The 24,479-nt window shown below is 32.1% G+C and overlaps 1 protein-coding gene across 11 annotated transcripts in view; it reads right to left on the bottom strand.

Annotated features, from left to right (window-relative positions):
- Nucleotides 1-24,479, bottom strand: part of LOC145984918 (muscleblind-like protein 1) — a 718,465-nt gene that overhangs the window by 331,362 nt on the left and 362,624 nt on the right. The gene's annotated exons all lie outside the window — the stretch shown is intronic.

Below are 24,479 nucleotides of genomic sequence, written 5' to 3'. Positions count from 1 at the left end.
TTAGCGAGGTGAAGTAACCGTGAACATTTTTTAAAGTGTCTTAGCGTCAATAGTTACAATATTTTGCGCGCGAACTATGCAGAATAAGTTACATCTTGATAAATTTATTTTATATTTTGAATCAGCATCGTTTAGTAATTTGAAATAATATTGGGGAGGTTACTGGTTATCCATCATCGTTCATCCTCACCGTTCCGGTTAATACAGAGAAATGGAAAAGCGAAGAATTTAACTAAAATAGTACAATACAGCAAAAATACCGAAAGATTTTTCGACAACCAAAAATTATTTACTCCTGGGTGATGCTGAATATATACGTATGCGCGTATAATTATCTTTAATTGTAGTGAGTTGGTACGTTGAAAGCTACTATTTTAGCGTTTACATCTCTACAGAGAGTGTTTTTAGTTTGACATCCTCCATTAAACAAAAAATAATAATTAGTGAATTTGAACAGATTGCTTAAATATTCCCTCATGATTACGATAATCTAGATCACAATATATGTTATGTAAGTACAAGAAACAAATTAATATTCATTTGAAAAAGCTTTACGGAAATAATCGAGATACAAACCTAAATTACGTAGTCAATGCAGGGAGATAGAAAATAGGAAATTAGTAGTACTTGATAAGGACAGAGGGAAATAAACAACATATACATACACAGAGAGAGAGAATGAGATAGATCATGTGATAGACTGAGAGAAGGGGAGGGGTTAAGAACGACTGACGCCTTGCGTACTATGCACAGAATGAAGAAATCTTGCCCGAATAAATTCATACAGAAAACATCTTGAGTTACTGTTTTAAAAAAAATACACGAAGTGCACCGTCTGCATTTCTGGGAATATAAAAGTTTTCTTCATGCACGAATGTGACAAGTTTTCCCTTTTACTGTCACTAAGTGGATTTTAAAAAAACGAGTTTCTTTTATGAAATTCTTCTTCAAGAGACACTCCAAAATGAAATGTATTTATACTGTTCGCGGAGGTATTTGTTGCGAGAAAAAGTGCATTAGAATTGCGTATATTTATATTTAAAAAAACACTGTGAATCGCACGACGATGCTTCGAACTGTCACAAAAGACAGTCAGCATTTTCTTAAAAGTCCACTGTAAGACTTCTTTGTTGCAAACATCGGTGAATTAACAATCTATCTAAAAGAAATATACCTTAGCAAAGGTAAATATTTAAATGTAATTCTTAACGTAATGATAAAGTAAATTTCATGTCAGAGGTACCACAGTAAAAACTGTATTTCACCAATATATTTGAAAATGTGTTAAATTTTACTCGGTTAAGTAATAAGTATGTAATTAATATAAACTAATAAAACTTTCTAGCGGAATATATATATTTCATAAACATTAGTACCACATTAATATTTTCTTTTTCAAATAGCCTTAGTGTTCTGTGTTTTAATCATTTTTCTCTAGCACTGCAGAGTTTATTAATGTTACAACATGTGCAAAAATAAATGTGGAAAAAAATATGAACAGTGTACCATCACCATGATCTAGAAGTAATATTTTGCATAAAACATTATTTTCGTGCTTCTAATTCCGTTGAGAAAAAAAACTTCCTGAATAGCACATTCGTTTCTAGCCTATAGTCTCAAATATATAAATCTTAAACAATTTTCTGGAGAATACAAACTTTTCTGTTACTTCAATTATATTTAAAGGTAAGAGAACAAATTATTTATGGCGTCACCAATTTGTATTAACATCATATATATTTCCAGCCGAAAGTATAGAACATCCATTTACCTATGAAAACCAGGAGAGATTGTCTGATCCTTCCTATCTAATGTCATTAATCTTTTATATCTAAAAAAGTGACAAGTTCCTTATCAGATTATAGAAATCATCAATATCCTTATTGTACAAAGAGCGAGACAGAGAGCACAGTCTTTATACTTTATGTTGCATAAAGGCATGTGCTTAAACTATAATTAGGTATTCTCAATGACGCAATATGGGAATGAGTGGAGCACATATCACTCATCTGAAGATTAGATGTGTACTTTATATTAAGTGTGTACTTTCCTATATATATTTTAGTTACACATGCGCGCGCACATTCATTATATATTTAAGTAAATGGCATTTTAATATAAAAGTTTCTTGCCGCATATGATGCTAAACCTGCTTATTGTTCAGAAATATGGCAAAAATTTCAAACTATTTAAGATTCAAATAGAATCTACAATTGTAAAATACTTTAAACATAATATCAAAATCTTCAAATATTTACACACAGAGTGAAAATAATTTTTGAACGTTCTCGCATATAATTTTCTGGAAATTTTATTCAGAAAATTCAATTCTTGCGCCCATTGTAAAAATACATATCGCCTAAAAAAAAGTTGTTACACTTGCTGGATGCTCAATAAAAAAAATGGTCTTCTCTTAGAGTATGAGGTTTTCGGGGGCAACATCTGCTGAAATATTGCTGCTAGAGCCAAGTAAGCCCGCCAATAAACGTGGCTGGGACGGTTTATAATAGTAATAGAGTAACTCGAACATTTTCACTATTTTTAAATGTAAACTTGTGCATGCTGTAAGTATGGTTTCATGGATGCAGTCGAAGTATTTGTCACTGACGGCTAAAAAGATAAATATAGCTATAATAAATTTCATAGGGAGGGAACATTTTATATCATTGCAAGGTTTCTTGTTTCATAAAACCCTCGCACCCTGTTTCTGAAAGTTCATATATGTAGATATTACAAATGTTAATTTATTTAAATACTGAGTACTAGAAAAAGAAGTTAAATTTTCGTCAGAAAGAGAAAATGACTAATATGTATGTTGCAAAATGCGATAACAGTTCTCGAAAACTTAAAATTTGGTGCATACCAAAGATATCAATAGTGAAAGATAACGTAATAAGATGCAAGCACGTAAGTAGAAGAGGACCGCGCCAAGGACTGTTTGTGCCCTCGGGCGTTTAATATTCGCAATTCATTTGCACGTACTTATAACTAATTTGCATAATATGAATAAATTAGCATGTACTTAGAATACTTTACATTTATGTATTTGCATGTTTATAACTTTTTATGAATATATATTTATTTATTTTATGAAAAATATGTATATAAAAGGTAATTAGAGGTACTAAACGCTATGCATATGGTTTTATATTCATTACTGCAAAGTATGTAATGTATGAAACTATAATAATTAATGTTTATAGTATTGAAAATAAGTTTTCTATGGTTTATGAACCGCTATGAACGGTGGTAATGGGTGTAGGTACAGGTCCAATTACGATTGGGGACGGTCCCGGTACTCGAACCCACGATATGTAATATTATTAATTAGTACTATGCAGTAATTTCATCATGTTATGAAACACGATGGTGCAACACGCTAGACAGAATACTGTCTCAGAATTTCGACTCCGCTCTGATGCCAGACAGAGAGAATGAATTAATATTCAGCGCAGGTAGAGAAGAAAGGAATTTTGGGGGAAGAGCGCTCAAGGTCAAATGACGTCAGAACATCAGAACAAAGAAGGAATCTGATTGACCAATCAGAGAACGCGTCGGTAGATTTTCAGAACCGGTTTTTCAAGGTTAACCAGTACGCAAGAACAGGGGAAAGCTATGCAATACTGTAGGGCAGGGGAGGGATTCAACCAGACAACAAAGAATGTCTGAGAATGCGCAGCAAGGGTCAAATCTCTGAAGCTATGCGTCGCTTGTAGAACCGGTTTCCGCCGCCAATTAATATTCCGCTCAGGTTTGCCTTCAAGGCACAGGACGCTTTAGCGCAGGGTTTTTTTTATCTGTACTATGAAGAAGGGAGAGCTATTAGGGACGGGGCCTACAGTTTTCACCATTTGCTTTTATCACGGGGTAACGAACCTAGGACCCTTTGATTATTGATTTAGGTAGTAAATGTATGTTACTGTGTGCTATTTAACATAATATTGAGTTTATTTTTTACCAAACTTTGACTTTATGTCAAACATTTTCACAGCTTATCCTTATTTTTACAAAAATAACACTATTTGTACTATTCAGGCAACATTTTTTATTAAATTTTGGACTCGCAAAGACATTTTTTCAACTTTTAACTTATTATTTTACAACTTTAAGTTAATTTTTTACCAAAATAACACTATTTGTACTATTCAGGCAACATTTTTTCATTAAATTTTGGATTCACAAAGACATTTTTTTCAACTTTTAACTTATTATTTTACAACTTTAAGTTAATTTTTTACCAAAATAACACTATTTGTACTATTCAGCCAACATTTTTTATTAAATTTTGGACTCGCAAAGACATTTTTTCAACTTTTAACTTATTATTTTACAACTTTAAGTTAATTTTTTACCAAAATAACACTATTTGTACTATTCAAGCAACATTTTTTATTAAATTTTGCTCACAAAAAACATTTTTTCAATTTTTAACTTATTATTTTACAACTTTAAGTTAATTTTTTACCAAAATAACACTATTTGTACTATTCAGCCAACATTTTTTATTAAATTTTGGACTCGCAAAGACATTTTTTCAACTTTTAATTTATTATTTTACAACTTTAAGTTAATTTTTTACCAAAATAACACTATTTGTACTATTCAAGCAACATTTTTTATTAAATTTTGCACTCACAAAAAACATTTTTTCAATTTTTAACTTATTATTTTACAATTTTATGTTAATTTTTTTACCAAAATAACACTATTTGTACTATTCAGCCAACATTTTTTATTAAATTTTGGACTCGCAAAGACATTTTTTCAACTTTTAATTTATTATTTTACAACTTTAAGTTAATTTTTTACCAAAATAACACTATTTGTACTATTCAGGCAACATTTTTTATTAAATTTTGGACTCACAAAAAACATTTTTTCAACTTTTAACTTATTATTTTACAACTTTAAGTTAATTTTTTACCAAAATAACACTATTTGTACTATTCAGCCAACATTTTTTATTAAATTTTGGACTCGCAGACATTTTTTCAACTTTTAACTTATTATTTTACAACTTTAAGTTAATTTTTTACCAAAATAACACTATTTGTACTATTCAAGCAACATTTTTTATTAAATTTTGGACTCACAAAGACATTTTTTACAACTTTTTAACTTATTATTTACAATTTTGTACCTATTTTTAACCTAAATAACACTATTTATACTATTAAGGAAAGACTTTTAGTTATATTTTCGACACACAAAGTGTGTGTTCTCAACTTCTATCTGTTTATTTCACAAGTTTAGGCTTATTATTATTCAAATAACACAATTCAATCTGTTCAGGAAAGACTTTTAGTTACATTTTCGACACACTAAGTGTGTGTTCTCAACTTCTATCTGTTTATTAGGGTTATTATTACTCAAATAACATTATTTATACTATTCAGGCATCATTTTTTATTAAATTTTGTACTCAGAAAGATATTTTTACAACTTTTTAACTTATTATTTTACAAGTTTATACCTATTTTTAACCTAAATAACACTATTTATACTATTAAGGAAAGACTTTTAGTTATATTTTCGACACACAAAGTGTGTGTTCTCAACTTCTATCTGTTTATTTCTCAAGTTTAGCCTAATATTTACTCAAATAGCACGATTTGATCGCGTCTTTTATTACATTTTGGACACACACACACATACACATACACACACACACACACACACACACACACACACACAGAGAGAGAGAGAGAGAGAGAGAGAGAGAGAGAGAGAGAGAGAGAGAGAGAGAGAGAGAGAGAGAGAGATTTCCAAGTTTACAGGATTATTCTCCAAGTTTACTCAAATAACACAATTTAAATGTGTTGTGAATTAGATTTTGTACACACGACGTGTGTTTTGTCAACTTTAACCCTTTCATTTTTAAGTTTATTTTACCAAAGTAAGACGGCTTAGTCTATTCAAGAAAGTTTTCAATTATATTTTGGATGCAAAAGTATATTTTGTCAAGTTATACCCTTTTATTTTACAAGTTTAGGCTTATTTTTACTCAAATAACACAATTTCATCTATTTAGGCAACATTTTGTTTTTTATATTTTACTCACAAAGACATTTTTTTCAATTTTTAAGGTATTATTTCACAAGTTTATGTAATTTTTTATTCTAATAACACAATTTTAACTATTCAGGCAACATTTTTTATTGCGATTTGGATTTACAAAGAGATTTTTTTTTAAATTTTTGTATTAAATTTTCTATTTATTGTATTTCACATTCACTAATTTTAAAGTTTTACTTTCTATTTTTATCTAAAAACTAAAGAAAAAAGTATTTTTAACTAAAATGTAAGCCACAGAATATATTATTATTATTATTATTAGTTTACTGATTTCCACAATGCTATTTTTGGTTCTGTATTTCTATATTAGGATATTACAGTTCTAAGGTGTGTATAATATTTCAAAGTATTTTCAGGGTGTATTTGTTAATGCATTTGGATGATAACTATTAGGTTTTTGGACGAACTAATGTTAAGAATATTTCAACCAATCAGAAAACGCGTCGGTTTTATTTCAACCAATCAGAAAACGCGTCGGTTTTATTTCAACCAATCAGAGAAGGCGTCAGTTTGCTTATGAGGTATAAAAACTGCGTAAAAGCAAGCAGAAGCTATTTTGAGAAGTATTTCTGAACCATTGCGTCAGAGAAGATATCAACTTGTGATTATTGTCTGAGATTTGAAGACAAAGAACTCAAAAGAAGCTATAATTAAGGTAAGTGAATTGTTACATATATGTATGGTGCTTTTAAATAATGCGTAAATGCAAATATTGAAACGAAGAAAACGTCAATGCAAACCAAAAAGAATATGCGTAATGTGAACAAGTACTACAACTATTTTTCTATTTTTCAGGTGCTTCTAATTTTGTATGTGTGACTGAAAGGGACCATTAGTAAAAGATGACGTCTTCAACCTCCACAAACAAGGCTAACCACACTGCGGTGTGTACCTCGCAAGAGATTTTACCACTGGAATGTATATTTCTCCACTAGTTTTTGAAATAATATATAAATCCAGAAAACAAAGAAACGAAAAAAGTAAATACAGAAATGAATATGCGTAATATAAACAAGTACTACAACTATGTTTCTATTTTTCAGGTGTTCTTATTTGTGTACCTGTGAGTGGAAGGATCTATTACTGGAAATAACCCCAACAAAGTAACCAACAAGGACATGAGTCAAATAATTGCATCATGTCCATGTTTTTCCAATTATATCTATAAGGACTGCGTGTTGGAGACTTTGAAGAGGTATACACCTGGCAAGTATATTATATGCTGGGGATGTTATTCTAATCAAGGCAACCAATTAGCCCACGATTGTGTAGTTAACCATTTCTACGAGTGTGAGTGCGTATGGTGTAAAGATGAAGATTTACTCTCTGAACGTTATTTTATTTGCCAAGGAGAACGCTGTTTGAATAAATGCCAACGATGTTTTAAGTGGATGTGCGAGAGAATCCAGTATTATTTACAGGACTTGGATAACACAAAACATATTTTTGATTTTTATATTACTAACCATGAGGATGTTGCGGATGCTTTGACGGCACACGAGGTACAGACAGAATACAAAGCTTTTTATAGTGTATTATGTGAAATTTCAAACAATATCGAACTAGTGAAAACTCTTATAGATCCTATACGCTCAGCAGAGCTTACTTATGGTAGCACAGGATTTTTGTGAGAGTTGAATAGAGACTGACTAATAACACCGAAAATGGTGCAATACATTATTGATGTACAAGGATTTATTTATAACAGAAAATTTATATTGCGTGAGATTTGTGTGAGTTCTACAAATTTGGACACTGTGTATTATACGCTTGTGAGTGTTCCCGATTATTTCAAAGAGAACAAAGAATCGCGCTGGGTTAAAGACAATCTCCATGCATTAATGTATGATATTCCTTGTGGATGTGAAATATACTATGTCCGGAGGGCAGTTAGGAACTTGAACTGTCAAGGTGGTACATTTTTCTGCAAAGGAAAATCCCAAATTATCAAAGATTTGTTTAATATTGATAACATTGTTGATTTACAAACTGTAAACTGTCCATCCCTTAAGAATTTGTATATGTTTCAAGGAGGATTGTGCAAGTATCATTCTGATACTTCCCCCCCAGCTGAACAAGGTTGCGCATTCAGAAATGTTCAAAGACTTGTATGTTGGTACAATAATAAAAATATTAATGTGTAATGTATTTAGTGCAAATAATAAAGATTTGTGAAAAAGAAATGTTTTCTATGTTGTTATTTAGTTTTAAAGCCTTTATTCAAGGTATTTTCAAGTATTACTGGTTTTTTGGCTGCATCAACACATGGGTTATTTCTATTTGGTTTATTATACGAGGCTACAATCACTATATGTCTATGAGGACTAAAATCCACTGATTGAACCTTAAAGCTTAGGTTTACTATGTATATTGATTAAACACAGGACAACACGAATCTTACAGAGGATTGTAGGAGGCATAGGCCCACACACCAGCGCCTTATTAGCCTGCAAGAACAACTTGTATGTTGAATTGTGACTGTTTAGCAATAATATTTATAAAGTTTAAATCATTTTCATTAGATTATATATATATATTTTGGATTCAAATAAAACACTCAAGTTAAGTTTTTTAAGTTTATTTTTATTTAATATACAAATATAGAATATATCAAATTTACATATATGAAAAGTACTCTACCAAAGAGCAAAAGTCATATAGGGATTACGATTTAGCCGATGCTGAAATTCTTCCATGAGGGATTTGTAGTAAGAGAGAAATTTTTGCCACTGTTTAAAGTTGAGGGTGACTCCACCAGAGATGCTGGTGATTTCCACTTTTATATTTTCTCCACTGCCCTCGAAGGTGAAGTAAGGTTCTCCTATAATGTCTATAGATCTGAATCTGTCTTTTTGTGTGGGGAATCTGTTTTTGTAAGTGTCGAAGATCACATCTGATTTGTAGACACATGATGGGTACTCTTCTTTATTTAGGACAATGTATTTTTTTTCATGTTTCAAAATCAATTCAGTGTCTGCGAAAGTACCTCGAATAATGATATCCATGTTGGCATCGATGATGAATCTGGTTTCTGGTTTTATGTTGTTCATTTGGTGTGTGCCTCTGATAGACTGCATTTTGGTTTGGTATCAATAAAAAGTTTTAAAAATATGCAACTAGTGCTACAAAAGGAACGGAAATTATCGACAATTTCTGGATTATAACTAAAATTCAGTTTGCCTTTTACATATCCAATATTTACATACCTACACTAACTAGACTTCGATTTATATAAATGTAGCAGGAACTATATTTCTGAGAATCAAACTATATTAGGATTATATGTTAAACTTATACAAAACCAGATTATTCTATGTAAGTATATTTATATTGACTGGATTATTTAACAGATCAAACAGAAAGAAGGCAAATTCCACTAAACGTAGGTGATTGCATGAAAATAACTAGGTCAAGGAGTGACCAACAGTGAGCTGAGGTTATATATAGAGGGTCGCTCTTCATAATTCTTACCTTCGCTGGATCGGCGAAGGAACGCACTTGTGGGCGGTAGAACCTGAATGGGCTCCACCAAGACATCGGAGACTCGAAGCAGATGTCTTGGTGGATGAACCCAAGTAGGGTCATAGGCGCTAGGGTCAATTTGGTTATTTCTTCTTGTATGAGGAACCAATTTGGCCAACTCCCCACATTAACTTACATTGCTTATAACTAATTAAATTTGAAGAAAAATTATAATCTCTTAGACTGTAAACATATTTTATATTTAGACTGCACAAGATCCAATGATAAAATTAAAAAATGGTAATCACCCAGACAGGGACTCGAACCCTGGACAGATAGGTTAAAACCCATCTGAGCACAAGGTATTCTTTTTTTTGAAAAGTTAGTTATGTTAAGAAATATCGTTTGAGAACTTTTTTGGTCTGGGTCGACAGAGAAGGAGACAGCATTTCCAAATTTTTACAGACTGGGTGTATTTTTCCACTATAGAGGCCTTCACTATATGTAATTCGAAAAGCTAGAGTTCAGTTAGCTTTCAAAATTGAAGTTACATAGTACAATATGTTGAAGTTTTTGTGTTTGGCACGCATAACAAGTTACACTTATATCCATTTCAGGACAAATAATGCTAAAACTCTCAAATTTACTGTCATCTCATCAACTACTAGCAAAGTTTTAGTATTATATGTCCGTAATTAGATATAGTGTAACTTGTTATGCGTGCCAAACACAAAAACTTCAACATATTGTACTATGTAACTTCAATTTTGAAAGCTAACTGAACTCTAGCTTTTCGAATTACATATAGTGAAGGCCTCTATAGTGGAAAAATACACCCAGTCTGTAAAAATTTGGAAATGCTGTCTCCTTCTCTGTCGACCCAGACCAAAAAAGTTCTCAAACGATATTTCTTAACATAACTAACTTTTCAAAAAAAAGAATACCTTGTGCTCAGATGGGTTTTAACCTATCTGTCCAGGGTTCGAGTCCCTGTCTGGGTGATTACCATTTTTTAATTTTATCATTGGATCTTGTGCAGTCTAAATATAAAATATGTTTACAGTCTAAGAGATTATAATTTTTCTTCAAATTTAATTAGTTATAAGCAATGTAAGTTAATGTGGGGAGTTGGCCAAATTGGTTCCTCATACAAGAAGAAATAACCAAATTGACCCTAGCGCCTATGACCCTACTTGGGTTCATCCACCAAGACATCTGCTTCGAGTCTCCGATGTCTTGGTGGAGCCCATTCAGGTTCTACCGCCCACAAGTGCGTTCCTTCGCCGATCCAGCGAAGGTAAGAATTATGAAGAGCGACCCTCTATATATAACCTCAGCTCACTGTTGGTCACTCCTTGACCTAGTTATTTTCATGCAATCACCTACGTTTAGTGGAATTTGCCTTCTTTCTGTTTGATCTGTTAAATAATCCAGTCAATATAAATATACTTACATAGAATAATCTGGTTTTGTATAAGTTTAACATATAATCCTAATATAGTTTGATTCTCAGAAATATAGTTCCTGCTACATTTATATAAATCGAAGTCTAGTTAGTGTAGGTATGTAAATATTGGATATGTAAAAGGCAAACTGAATTTTAGTTATAATCCAGAAATTGTCGATAATTTCCGTTCCTTTTGTAGCACTAGTTGCATATTTTTAAAACTTTTTATTGATACCAAACCAAAATGCAGTCTATCAGAGGCACACACCAAATGAACAACATAAAACCAGAAACCAGATTCATCATCGATGCCAACATGGATATCATTATTCGAGGTACTTTCGCAGACACTGAATTGATTTTGAAACATGAAAAAAAATACATTGTCCTAAATAAAGAAGAGTACCCATCATGTGTCTACAAATCAGATGTGATCTTCGACACTTACAAAAACAGATTCCCCACACAAAAAGACAGATTCAGATCTATAGACATTATAGGAGAACCTTACTTCACCTTCGAGGGCAGTGGAGAAAATATAAAAGTGGAAATCACCAGCATCTCTGGTGGAGTCACCCTCAACTTTAAACAGTGGCAAAAATTTCTCTCTTACTACAAATCCCTCATGGAAGAATTTCAGCATCGGCTAAATCGTAATCCCTATATGACTTTTGCTCTTTGGTAGAGTACTTTTCATATATGTAAATTTGATATATTCTATATTTGTATATTAAATAAAAATAAACTTAAAAAACTTAACTTGAGTGTTTTATTTGAATCCAAAATATATATATATAATCTAATGAAAATGATTTAAACTTTATAAATATTATTGCTAAACAGTCACAATTCAACATACAAGTTGTTCTTGCAGGCTAATAAGGCGCTGGTGTGTGGGCCTATGCCTCCTACAATCCTCTGTAAGATTCGTGTTGTCCTGTGTTTAATCAATATACATAGTAAACCTAAGCTTTAAGGTTCAATCAGTGGATTTTAGTCCTCATAGACATATAGTGATTGTAGCCTCGTATAATAAACCAAATAGAAATAACCCATGTGTTGATGCAGCCAAAAAACCAGTAATACTTGAAAATACCTTGAATAAAGGCTTTAAAACTAAATAACAACATAGAAAACATTTCTTTTTCACAAATCTTTATTATTTGCACTAAATACATTACACATTAATATTTTTATTATTGTACCAACATACAAGTCTTTGAACATTTCTGAATGCGCAACCTTGTTCAGCTGGGGGGGAAGTATCAGAATGATACTTGCACAATCCTCCTTGAAACATATACAAATTCTTAAGGGATGGACAGTTTACAGTTTGTAAATCAACAATGTTATCAATATTAAACAAATCTTTGATAATTTGGGATTTTCCTTTGCAGAAAAATGTACCACCTTGACAGTTCAAGTTCCTAACTGCCCTCCGGACATAGTATATTTCACATCCACAAGGAATATCATACATTAATGCATGGAGATTGTCTTTAACCCAGCGCGATTCTTTGTTCTCTTTGAAATAATCGGGAACACTCACAAGCGTATAATACACAGTGTCCAAATTTGTAGAACTCACACAAATCTCACGCAATATAAATTTTCTGTTATAAATAAATCCTTGTACATCAATAATGTATTGCACCATTTTCGGTGTTATTAGTCAGTCTCTATTCAACTCTCACAAAAATCCTGTGCTACCATAAGTAAGCTCTGCTGAGCGTATAGGATCTATAAGAGTTTTCACTAGTTCGATATTGTTTGAAATTTCACATAATACACTATAAAAAGCTTTGTATTCTGTCTGTACCTCGTGTGCCGTCAAAGCATCCGCAACATCCTCATGGTTAGTAATATAAAAATCAAAAATATGTTTTGTGTTATCCAAGTCCTGTAAATAATACTGGATTCTCTCGCACATCCACTTAAAACATCGTTGGCATTTATTCAAACAGCGTTCTCCTTGGCAAATAAAATAACGTTCAGAGAGTAAATCTTCATCTTTACACCATACGCACTCACACTCGTAGAAATGGTTAACTACACAATCGTGGGCTAATTGGTTGCCTTGATTAGAATAACATCCCCAGCATATAATATACTTGCCAGGTGTATACCTCTTCAAAGTCTCCAACACGCAGTCCTTATAGATATAATTGGAAAAACATGGACATGATGCAATTATTTGACTCATGTCCTTGTTGGTTACTTTGTTGGGGTTATTTCCAGTAATAGATCCTTCCACTCACAGGTACACAAATAAGAACACCTGAAAAATAGAAACATAGTTGTAGTACTTGTTTATATTACGCATATTCATTTCTGTATTTACTTTTTTCGTTTCTTTGTTTTCTGGATTTATATATTATTTCAAAAACTAGTGGAGAAATATACATTCCAGTGGTAAAATCTCTTGCGAGGTACACACCGCAGTGTGGTTAGCCTTGTTTGTGGAGGTTGAAGACGTCATCTTTTACTAATGGTCCCTTTCAGTCACACATACAAAATTAGAAGCACCTGAAAAATAGAAAAATAGTTGTAGTACTTGTTCACATTACGCATATTCTTTTTGGTTTGCATTGACGTTTTCTTCGTTTCAATATTTGCATTTACGCATTATTTAAAAGCACCATACATATATGTAACAATTCACTTACCTTAATTATAGCTTCTTTTGAGTTCTTTGTCTTCAAATCTCAGACAATAATCACAAGTTGATATCTTCTCTGACGCAATGGTTCAGAAATACTTCTCAAAATAGCTTCTGCTTGCTTTTACGCAGTTTTTATACCTCATAAGCAAACTGACGCCTTCTCTGATTGGTTGAAATAAAACCGACGCGTTTTCTGATTGGTTGAAATAAAACCGACGCGTTTTCTGATTGGTTGAAATATTCTTAACATTAGTTCGTCCAAAAACCTAATAGTTATCATCCAAATGCATTAACAAATACACCCTGAAAATACTTTGAAATATTATACACACCTTAGAACTGTAATATCCTAATATAGAAATACAGAACCAAAAATAGCATTGTGGAAATCAGTAAACCCTAATAATAATAATAATAATATATTCTGTGGCTTACATTTTAGTTAAAAATACTTTTTTCTTTAGTTTTTAGATAAAAATAGAAAGTAAAACTTTAAAATTAGTGAATGTGAAATACAATAAATAGAAAATTTAATACAAAAATTTAAAAAAAATCTCTTTGTAAATCCAAATCGCAATAAAAAATGTTGCCTGAATAGTTAAAATTGTGTTATTAGAATAAAAAATTACATAAACTTGTGAAATAATACCTTAAAAATTGAAAAAAATGTCTTTGTGAGTAAAATATAAAAAACAAAATGTTGCCTAAATAGATGAAATTGTGTTATTTGAGTAAAAATAAGCCTAAACTTGTAAAATAAAAGGGTATAACTTGACAAAATATACTTTTGCATCCAAAATATAATTGAAAACTTTCTTGAATAGACTAAGCCGTCTTACTTTGGTAAAATAAACTTAAAAATGAAAGGGTTAAAGTTGACAAAACACACGTCGTGTGTACAAAATCTAATTCACAACACATTTAAATTGTGTTATTTGAGTAAACTTGGAGAATAATCCTGTAAACTTGGAAATCTCTCTCTCTCTCTCTCTCTCTCTCTCTCTCTCTCTCTCTCTCTCTCTCTGTGTGTGTGTGTGTGTGTGTGTGTGTGTGTGTGTGTGTATGTGTATGTGTGTGTGTGTCCAAAATGTAATAAAAGACGCGATCAAATCGTGCTATTTGAGTAAATATTAGGCTAAACTTGAGAAATAAACAGATAGAAGTTGAGAACACACACTTTGTGTGTCGAAAATATAACTAAAAGTCTTTCCTTAATAGTATAAATAGTGTTATTTAGGTTAAAAATAGGTATAAACTTGTAAAATAATAAGTTAAAAAGTTGTAAAAATATCTTTCTGAGTACAAAATTTAATAAAAAATGATGCCTGAATAGTATAAATAATGTTATTTGAGTAATAATAACCCTAATAAACAGATAGAAGTTGAGAACACACACTTAGTGTGTCGAAAATGTAACTAAAAGTCTTTCCTGAACAGATTGAATTGTGTTATTTGAATAATAATAAGCCTAAACTTGTGAAATAAACAGATAGAAGTTGAGAACACACACTTTGTGTGTCGAAAATATAACTAAGTCTTTCCTTAATAGTATAAATAGTGTTATTTAGGTTAAAAATAGGTACAAAATTGTAAATAATAAGTTAAAAAGTTGTAAAAAATGTCTTTGTGAGTCCAAAATTTAATAAAAAATGTTGCTTGAATAGTACAAATAGTGTTATTTTGGTAAAAAATTAACTTAAAGTTGTAAAATAATAAGTTAAAAGTTGAAAAAATGTCTGCGAGTCCAAAATTTAATAAAAAATGTTGGCTGAATAGTACAAATAGTGTTATTTTGGTAAAAAATTAACTTAAAGTTGTAAAATAATAAGTTAAAAGTTGAAAAAATGTTTTTTGTGAGTCCAAAATTTAATAAAAAATGTTGCCTGAATAGTACAAATAGTGTTATTTTGGTAAAAAATTAACTTAAAGTTGTAAAATAATAAATTAAAAGTTGAAAAAATGTCTTTGCGAGTCCAAAATTTAATAAAAAATGTTGGCTGAATAGTACAAATAGTGTTATTTTGGTAAAAAAATTAACATAAAATTGGAAAATAATAAGTTAAAAATTGAAAAAATGTTTTTTGTGAGTGCAAAATTTAATAAAAAATGTTGCTTGAATAGTACAAATAGTGTTATTTTGGTAAAAAATTAACTTAAAGTTGTAAAATAATAAATTAAAAGTTGAAAAAATGTCTTTGCGAGTCCAAAATTTAATAAAAAATGTTGGCTGAATAGTACAAATAGTGTTATTTTGGTAAAAAATTAACTTAAAGTTGTAAAATAATAAGTTAAAAATTGAAAAAATGTTTTTTGTGAGTGCAAAATTTAATAAAAAATGTTGCTTGAATAGTACAAATAGTGTTATTTTGGTAAAAAATTAACTTAAAGTTGTAAAATAATAAGTTAAAAGTTGAAAAAATGTCTTTGCGAGTCCAAAATTTAATAAAAAATGTTGGCTGAATAGTACAAATAGTGTTATTTTGGTAAAAAATTAACTTAAAGTTGTAAAATAATAAGTTAAAAGTTGAAAAAAATGTCTTTGTGAATCCAAAATTTAATGAAAAAATGTTGCCTGAATAGTACAAATAGTGTTATTTTGGTAAAAAATTAACTTAAAGTTGTAAAATAATAAGTTAAAAGTTGAAAAAATGTCTTTGCGAGTCCAAAATTTAATAAAAAATGTTGCCTGAATAGTACAAATAGTGTTATTTTTGTAAAAATAAGGATAAGCTGTGAAAATGTTTGACATAAAGTCAAAGTTTGGTAAAAAATAAACTCAATATTATGTTAAATAGCACACAGTAACATACATTTACTACCTAAATCAATAATCAAAGGGTCCTAGGTTCGTTACCCCGTGATAAAAGCAAATGGTGAAAACTGTAGGCCCCGTCCCTAATAGCTCTCCCTTCTTCATAGTACAGATTAAAAAAACCCTGCGCTAAAGCGTCCTGTGCCTTGAAGGCAAACCTGAGCGGAATATTAATTGGCGGCGGAAACCGGTTCTACAAGCGACGCATAGCTTCAGAGATTTGACCCTTGCTGCGCATTCTCAGACATTCTTTGTTGTCTGGTTGAATCCCTCCCCTGCCCTACAGTATTGCATAGCTTTCCCCTGTTCTTGCGTACTGGTTAACCTTGAAAAACCGGTTCTGAAAATCTACCGACGCGTTCTCTGATTGGTCAATCAGATTCCTTCTTTGTTCTGATGTTCTGACGTCATTTGACCTTGAGCGCTCTTCCCCCAAAATTCCTTTCTTCTCTACCTGCGCTGAATATTAATTCATTCTCTCTGTCTGGCATCAGAGCGGAGTCGAAATTCTGAGACAGTATTCTGTCTAGCGTGTTGCACCATCGTGTTTCATAACATGATGAAATTACTGCATAGTACTAATTAATAATATTACATATCGTGGGTTCGAGTACCGGGACCGTCCCCAATCGTAATTGGACCTGTACCTACACCCATTACCACCGTTCATAGCGGTTCATAAACCATAGAAAACTTATTTTCAATACTATAAACATTAATTATTATAGTTTCATACATTACATACTTTGCAGTAATGAATATAAAACCATATGCATAGCGTTTAGTACCTCTAATTACCTTTTATATACATATTTTTCATAAAATAAATAAATATATATTCATAAAAAGTTATAAACATGCAAATACATAAATGTAAAGTATTCTAAGTACATGCTAATTTATTCATATTATGCAAATTAGTTATAAGTACGTGCAAATGAATTGCGAATATTAAACGCCCGAGGGCACAAACAGTCCTTGGCGCGGTCCTCTTCTACTCACGTAATAACGACAGCAAACCCATTTTATTAACCCTACAGCTGTTAGAAGTTACCGTGAAGTTTAGCTACAGCAAGAAGTAAAAAAGAAGAGTCGGTAACCGATTGCAATATCAAAGACATACATATAGTGTCATACATGTAAACGTAATACATAACTAAATACTTTATCTTGCATAAAGATATGAGATCATGATTATAAATTTTAATTATGTGCACCGGAAATTTATATACTTTTTACAACCGATACATTAATTATGGTTACATATGTAAAGGACGATAATGTTTCTCCTGTCAACTTTTTACAGTGTAAAGGATATGTAACCTATACAGAAGTGGCCCGATTATTATTGAAAATAACAATAAATATTATTATTCCTGATGTACGAATACCTAGGCACGGCAATGATAACATTTCCTGGCATCAACCATAAAATCAAAAGGTTAAATTCGGAGACTGGCCAATGTAGCAATCCACTCAAGAGTTTCTAGAATCGAATCTTCATGCTGCATAAGCTTAGTCTTGAATAGAAATGCTTCTGGTAGCATTATTCAGGGCGACATTGTGTTGTCTATTGATCCGATGGCGCATTTTTTTTTCTCCCGCAATCCTGGATGGATGAAGCTGCCTGTAGCAATCCAAAAGACATGAATAAGAAATCCTGGTCGATATCGTTATTAACTGTCGTTTGTCGACGGCTGCTTCACACCCCATCAGCAGGACAGGTAGCTTCGAGAGGACAATGAAGACACGGCGGAATTATATCTTACAATCCGTCAGGGTTTCATAAAAGAGCAGATCTGTTGCGAACTCAAGGCTATCAAGTAAAGCATGATGTATTTCCATTCCTCAAATTCTATCTACTCTGCAATAATCAACATAAATATGCTCAATTTTCAAGCTCATCATCTCAAACGTTTGGTCTGTCCCCTCTTCGGGTTAAGGTCAGATTTCTTTCTTTATGTTTCGGAATATTATTTATCCTTGAACAATACAATTTTTTTTCTTTTAAGCTAAATATCAAGGAACCTTTAAATAACTTTCTCGACTTCTCCATATTGATAACATAGTAATATAATACATAAGTGTGGTATCTTAATCTTTGCAAATTAATCAAATGGTGAGATGTAAAATAAAGGATCATTTTTATGCGAAATACCTCCACAAAAGAAATAAACCAGTTGGGAGGGAAATGGAAATACGATAATGTGTTTTTAGTTTCCATATCTGAAAAAAAAAAAAAATTCTCTTAACATTCAAGTTTTTCTTAACAATTTTACTATTTTCCCTGACTTTTCCAAGTTTTTCTCCAGGGAATCCAGGTCAGTAGGATTTCTCACAGCTCCAAAACGACATCTACTCTCCTTACTATAGCATGCGGCTCTTATCTCCATCAACTTACACCACACGTCTTATTTTTTTTCTTCATATTTCTAAATTGTCAAAAATAATCTCAATTATCTTCTGCCAAGGCTAACGCAGCTAGAGATTTCAATTATATTTTTGGTTCAACAAACAATTTTATTGATAATATTAATTAATTAATTAATTATACCTAGTTCATCAGATATCATGCGATCGACTTGTGTCGATACATGAAATTGGCACACAATGATGGAGATTTCGTTTATTACAATTAATTACTATTATCACTTTTAAATTAAGAGAAATATTGATGTGCAATATGCTCAAAATAAACAATGCAGTGTTCTCAACAATTGACAGGAGAAAAATTTTATTTTACTAAATGATTTCTAATTGAAAATGTCGCCTCTACGAAGATCTAAATTGAAAATCATTTCTTGTATGTTCATGTACACACACGTCTTAGGTGTAGATATTTCTTTTTTCAAAAAGGGAAATCCATAAGCGGTAGTTTCCACGTCTTTGTCTTTTTTTTATCACATATTTAACGTTTTCTCAATAAGGAAAAATCCAAACATCGATATTTTACCCGGAATTCAAACCAGAGACCGTTGGCGTCGAGCGCTGTGATAACCACTCCTCCGCAGAGGTTGGCACATTGAATTACCCTGTGCATTATTGATAGTTTGAAGCAGGGTTAGAAACGTGCAGGGAGCCCAGTCGCCATGGTATCTGAATTTTCAAATCCATTTATATATATTTTTTAAATAATTCGAGTTCACTTATGAAAATTTCCATTATTTTTTCAAATAGTGAGTAGTTTTTAATGTTTGTGTGTTTTCTGTATCACCTGTATCATTAAATAAAAATAATAAACATGCCATTATACATTTTCGCACTGTTGCTAGCCGAATTTTAAAATCTGAATCTAGTTACATGGTCGACTCGGGTAGAATGCATTGCATAGTAATTTATGCCGTTACCGGTAGAACCTTCTTTAGGCAAGCAACTCCGACGCAAGAATTCATTTATTTCAATCCAATCTTGTATGAATTAATAGATTAAATGTTTTAAGGTTACATTTCAAAATGTGTATATTCATCTTAGTTGGATATAGCTTTCTTACCCCTTATTCGAAAAAAAATGCTAGCTCCTGAAAAAAAGGGGCTGGCGCCTGAATTGTTTTGTTTTTCTTCCCTGAAGAAGAAGCACGTGGGACGGCTCAACGAATGCCGAGGGGTCCCTTCTTTCGTTACTGTTAATTTGGGATTAAGACTCAACTAATTCTTGAATATTTTAACTTTTCAAATTACATGGTCAAATAAATAAAATGCAAGACATGAGGTGCAAACATCGTGAATATGTTCTATCATATTTTACATTCACATGTAATTTAAATATTTACTACGCTGCTAGTAAGTGGTAACTTTTTAAATCTCACTTGAGACAGAAAAACACATTTTATGTCTAATTCCGAAGGGTAATACTAAAAATACGTTAAGAAGTTTTCCATGGAGAAAGAGTACATAGATAAAGTTGATGTCTTGACATACCAAACAGTCTCTTTTGTATCAATGTAATCACAATTTATCCGGCGGCCGATATTGAATTCTAAGTCACAGATCTCATCACTCCCGTTATTTTGATAAAAATCGTACATATAATATTCACTACATTTGTCCTAAACTTCTTGATAAGATTACAATATCAGATTTACCGTACATGAAACATACGTGTATTAAGTTATGTCAAAAATTACGATCATCAGTAAGCTGAATAAAGCAGGGGGTGCTTAAAATCAACGTGACAGTTTTTAACATCCGACAATCACTGGGTGCACAAAAACATAATTTCTCGATCTCAACATTATTTTACAATAAACCAATCACACAAATTCGAATACAGTACTCAGTGTATGCATGCATTACACTGTAATAAGTTGACTGGAAAGATCATGATACCGTCAAAATTTCAGTTAAAAATGGTCATAGATACCCTACCCTAACTTATGTAATTTTAATGATTCAGTTTCTGAAATTACATTTATGGCGCGCGGAACTGTACTTTGTAAATCTTATCTATCTTTATGCGGATAAAATATTAAAATTTAAAAATAAAAAACAGTTACGTCTGGTTTTTGTAAAATAACAGGAATGCTGAAAACTTTGAAGGGTATAGTACTGTAAATTTTACGCTAGCTTCTAATAGCGTACCCATAACCAGTGATGTACAGTATGCGAGATGCCAATGGCAAAGCTAATAGTAAGTTGTCCTTAGCTATTTTTATTATTTTTTATTCTACATCCTTTGTTGTTTACGGGAATGGAATTATGTTGATTCGAAGCAGGTGTTGGCCTCTACTTACTGACTGACGTCTTTATTTCAATTCATTATCATCACAGCGTGGAAAACAAAAGGAATGAGAATTATCAGTTACAATTCGCCTGTTTCTTTTGCCGTAGGCATAGGCGTGCGCACGGGGAGGGGGGAGCAAAGGTTGCTAATTTTTTCCACGGAGGAACAAGCAAGGTATATTTCCATGGGGTATATTACATCGACAATAGTATTGCCCCCTCAAAAAAACCACTTCAATTTGAAATTATCGCATAAATGTAAATTGCTATGACTGAAATCAAATTATATGTGTGTGAAATATATACTTCTAGGTTTCTAAGGGGGAGGTATGGCCATCCTTGCACTCCTCCTTCCACAGGTCCATGTCCCTACATTATTATACTTTCACCAAGAAATTTAGCGTAGAGAAATCTTATCACCCTTATTAAAAGATATTATACTCTTAAAGAGAATCAAGTATTTTCAAGCGGATTAAAAGAGTTCAAAGCAACCAATTCTAGGGGGGCAAACATTAAGGTAAAAGAAAACAAAACTAGTAGAATTTAAAAGTAGGAGGACAAAAGGATACTCAAGATGGAATTAGTTTTCACGCCTTTCATGCATTATTTCTTCCAGATGGCCACGAGCAACTTCAGGGGCACAAAGAGGCAATTGCCACCCTCGATATCAAACTTTATACAAATAAAAATACAATTCGTAAAATTTTCTTCCTCGCTTCGCTGCAATTTCTTTCTTTCTTGCAGTTCTGTCAAGTACAGAGCCGTAGCTAGGGAGCGGCGGGAGTTGGTCCTCCGCGCTGAACGATCTAAATTAAAGATAATGTGTCCCATGAAATTTTTTGTGCCATACTAAATCAATATTATTTTGAGTTTGCAAAAATTCGGATCTAAAAATTTTCTTGTCCGCTTCGCTCGCAGTTTTATTGTTTTCTGTAATGCATTGTAAATTACCAGAGAGAGAAGTTATAGCTACTAAGTACTTCACTCTTGTTGATAAGCTGTTTTGTTTCAAATGCATGAACACAAAACGAGCGTGCCACATTTCAGAGACAATTTATTAATTCGGTATGGTGCCTCTATGTTGCCGCATTATATAGTCCTATATAATATATACCCATCAATGCAACGAAACTAAAAACAGTGAGATAAAATTCGGTTTTTCTTTCCCGACCGAACTTTCATCAGGGCTTTTGCCCCCCTCAATCAGAGGGGCTGTGCATGCCTATGGCCTTAGGGTGTACAAATCATGAGTTGTCATTCTCATTGAAATACTGTCAGATTAACGGGGACAGTGACTTTTTTTGTGACAATGACTTACCGCCATAGAATTAGTGCAACAATACACATTAGCTACTATTACAATGAACTATGGCATTGTCAATGTCAACAATGCGCTATATTCTTAAGATATTAGTTTCTTCTATGTTTACTTGGATCTAATGCCCCAATGAACAAGTGTTTTCGTAAGTGAATGGATTGAGAACAAGTTACAAAAAAGTTCTTTCAGTACAGTTTTACAAAATATTATTTGAAAAGGGGTACTGAAGAAGATCTCCATTCATCGGCAAAATATGAATGAATAGCTTTTCTAATTATAAAGAACTGTTTGGTTGGAGTGCAGTAAACATCACCTATATTTATTGTTTTCAAACATAAGTATTTATGACGAAACGGTTTTATATTAAAATGTGCACATTTTGCCGTCCCAGTATTATTTAAAAAAATCTTTCCCGCGAATAATTTTGCGTCACTAATTATCATCAGCCTACGGTTTACGAAGATAGACATTTGCAATTATAATAAATGTAAAATTAGTACTTACAATTGTTACTAGCAACGCGTAAAATCATCGCCCGACACCTTACACTGACTTTACAAATTAAATTAAAATGCTACACTGAATCAGTAAGTACTGGCGCGTTGGGATGCGGTACTTGTATAATGTCTTGTTCCAAATCAATTCGCAAGCAATTAACACGTAATAATAACACTTCTTACAAGTAATGAATTTCTCAACTATGTTGATTCGCACGGATTGTCTTCCAATAAAAAACGTGTTATCTTCTTTACGAGTATATAATTTGCTTTTCACAGTAAACAATTATGCAAATGTCTTGAAATGTAACAGCATTTCTGCACTGAATGTATTATATTTTTAATTCACTTAACGCCAGTGTATAACGGCTAATAAAACACACATCTGACATAAAAAAATATGGCATAACGTGTGTTGCAAATTTGTCATGTTTGTGATAATGAACTGGCAATATTCGTATGTAAAAAAATATATACACTGAAAAATCAGGAAGGTAAAAAATTGTCACTTTCGTTGCTTTCTGTAAATGAACACGTCGAATATTTACATCGTAAATTTGAATGATGGAATGCGGTAGATATGGCATGTTCCAAACGTTTAGTATTTCGGCGGGCGTCTTGCCTCTACCGCTACTATTCCATCTTCCATGACTTGAGATCTCAACTGATCATTGACTGCGGCACACATACAACGAGAGAATTGTTCAAGCTATTATTGAACTTCCACTGCAATTTGAAATTAATAAAATTCCACGCTCCCGTTTCTTGGAGAATTGTTACTAAATTTGTACACAGAATGGAAGTACGTCCGTCCCATAATGCGCACTCTCAATATAAGAATAACAATCAAAACTCTTTCACGGATAGCAATTATAATTATTATCAGCGTAATAATCATGTAATCTTCAAAAAAAATAACGCTTTACGTCAAGTGTTAGATATGGCTGGATGCCAATAGATATGTTCTTAAATCGTAATGCTTTCGAGATTCGTGAAGGAGATTAAAGTTTGCATTGCAGTGAAATTGTGCGAGACAGGCCGTTCAAATAAAAAGGAACGAACATCGCTTCGACAAGCGGAAAACCACCAATCTCCGTCAAGCGCGTTTCAGAATCCACGCCAAAACCACGTACGACATACTCTGAAAACAAAACTAGATGCAAATACTGTGTAGTTATGTATGATAAGGTCTGAACGCGAAACTATATACAGACACCGTATTGTGCAATTAAAGATAGGCCTCTTTAAATTTCAAAACTTTCGTTCCCAGCAGAAACGAGAAACTACCGAAAATGAAACTAACTCCTAAATGGTTTGGTTCGATAAATCAAAATCGAAATTCCACTTGACCACGAGAAATTGAAATGACTAAACTTCATGGAAAGTATTACAAAATGGACGCGGCACCGCAGATAAGAAAAGGAGGTTCTCTATTATGCACCGCTGTTCCAAGAGTTCATTAGCGTTTATAACATAAAATTTCCTCGT

Source organism: Lepisma saccharinum, chromosome 3 (assembly GCF_977018435.1).
Source record: "Lepisma saccharinum chromosome 3, izLepSacc3.1, whole genome shotgun sequence".
Lineage (NCBI taxonomy): Eukaryota > Metazoa > Arthropoda > Insecta > Zygentoma > Lepismatidae > Lepisma > Lepisma saccharinum.
Note: the sequence above shows the minus strand (reverse complement) of the source record. Positions and strands in the feature narration are given on the sequence as shown.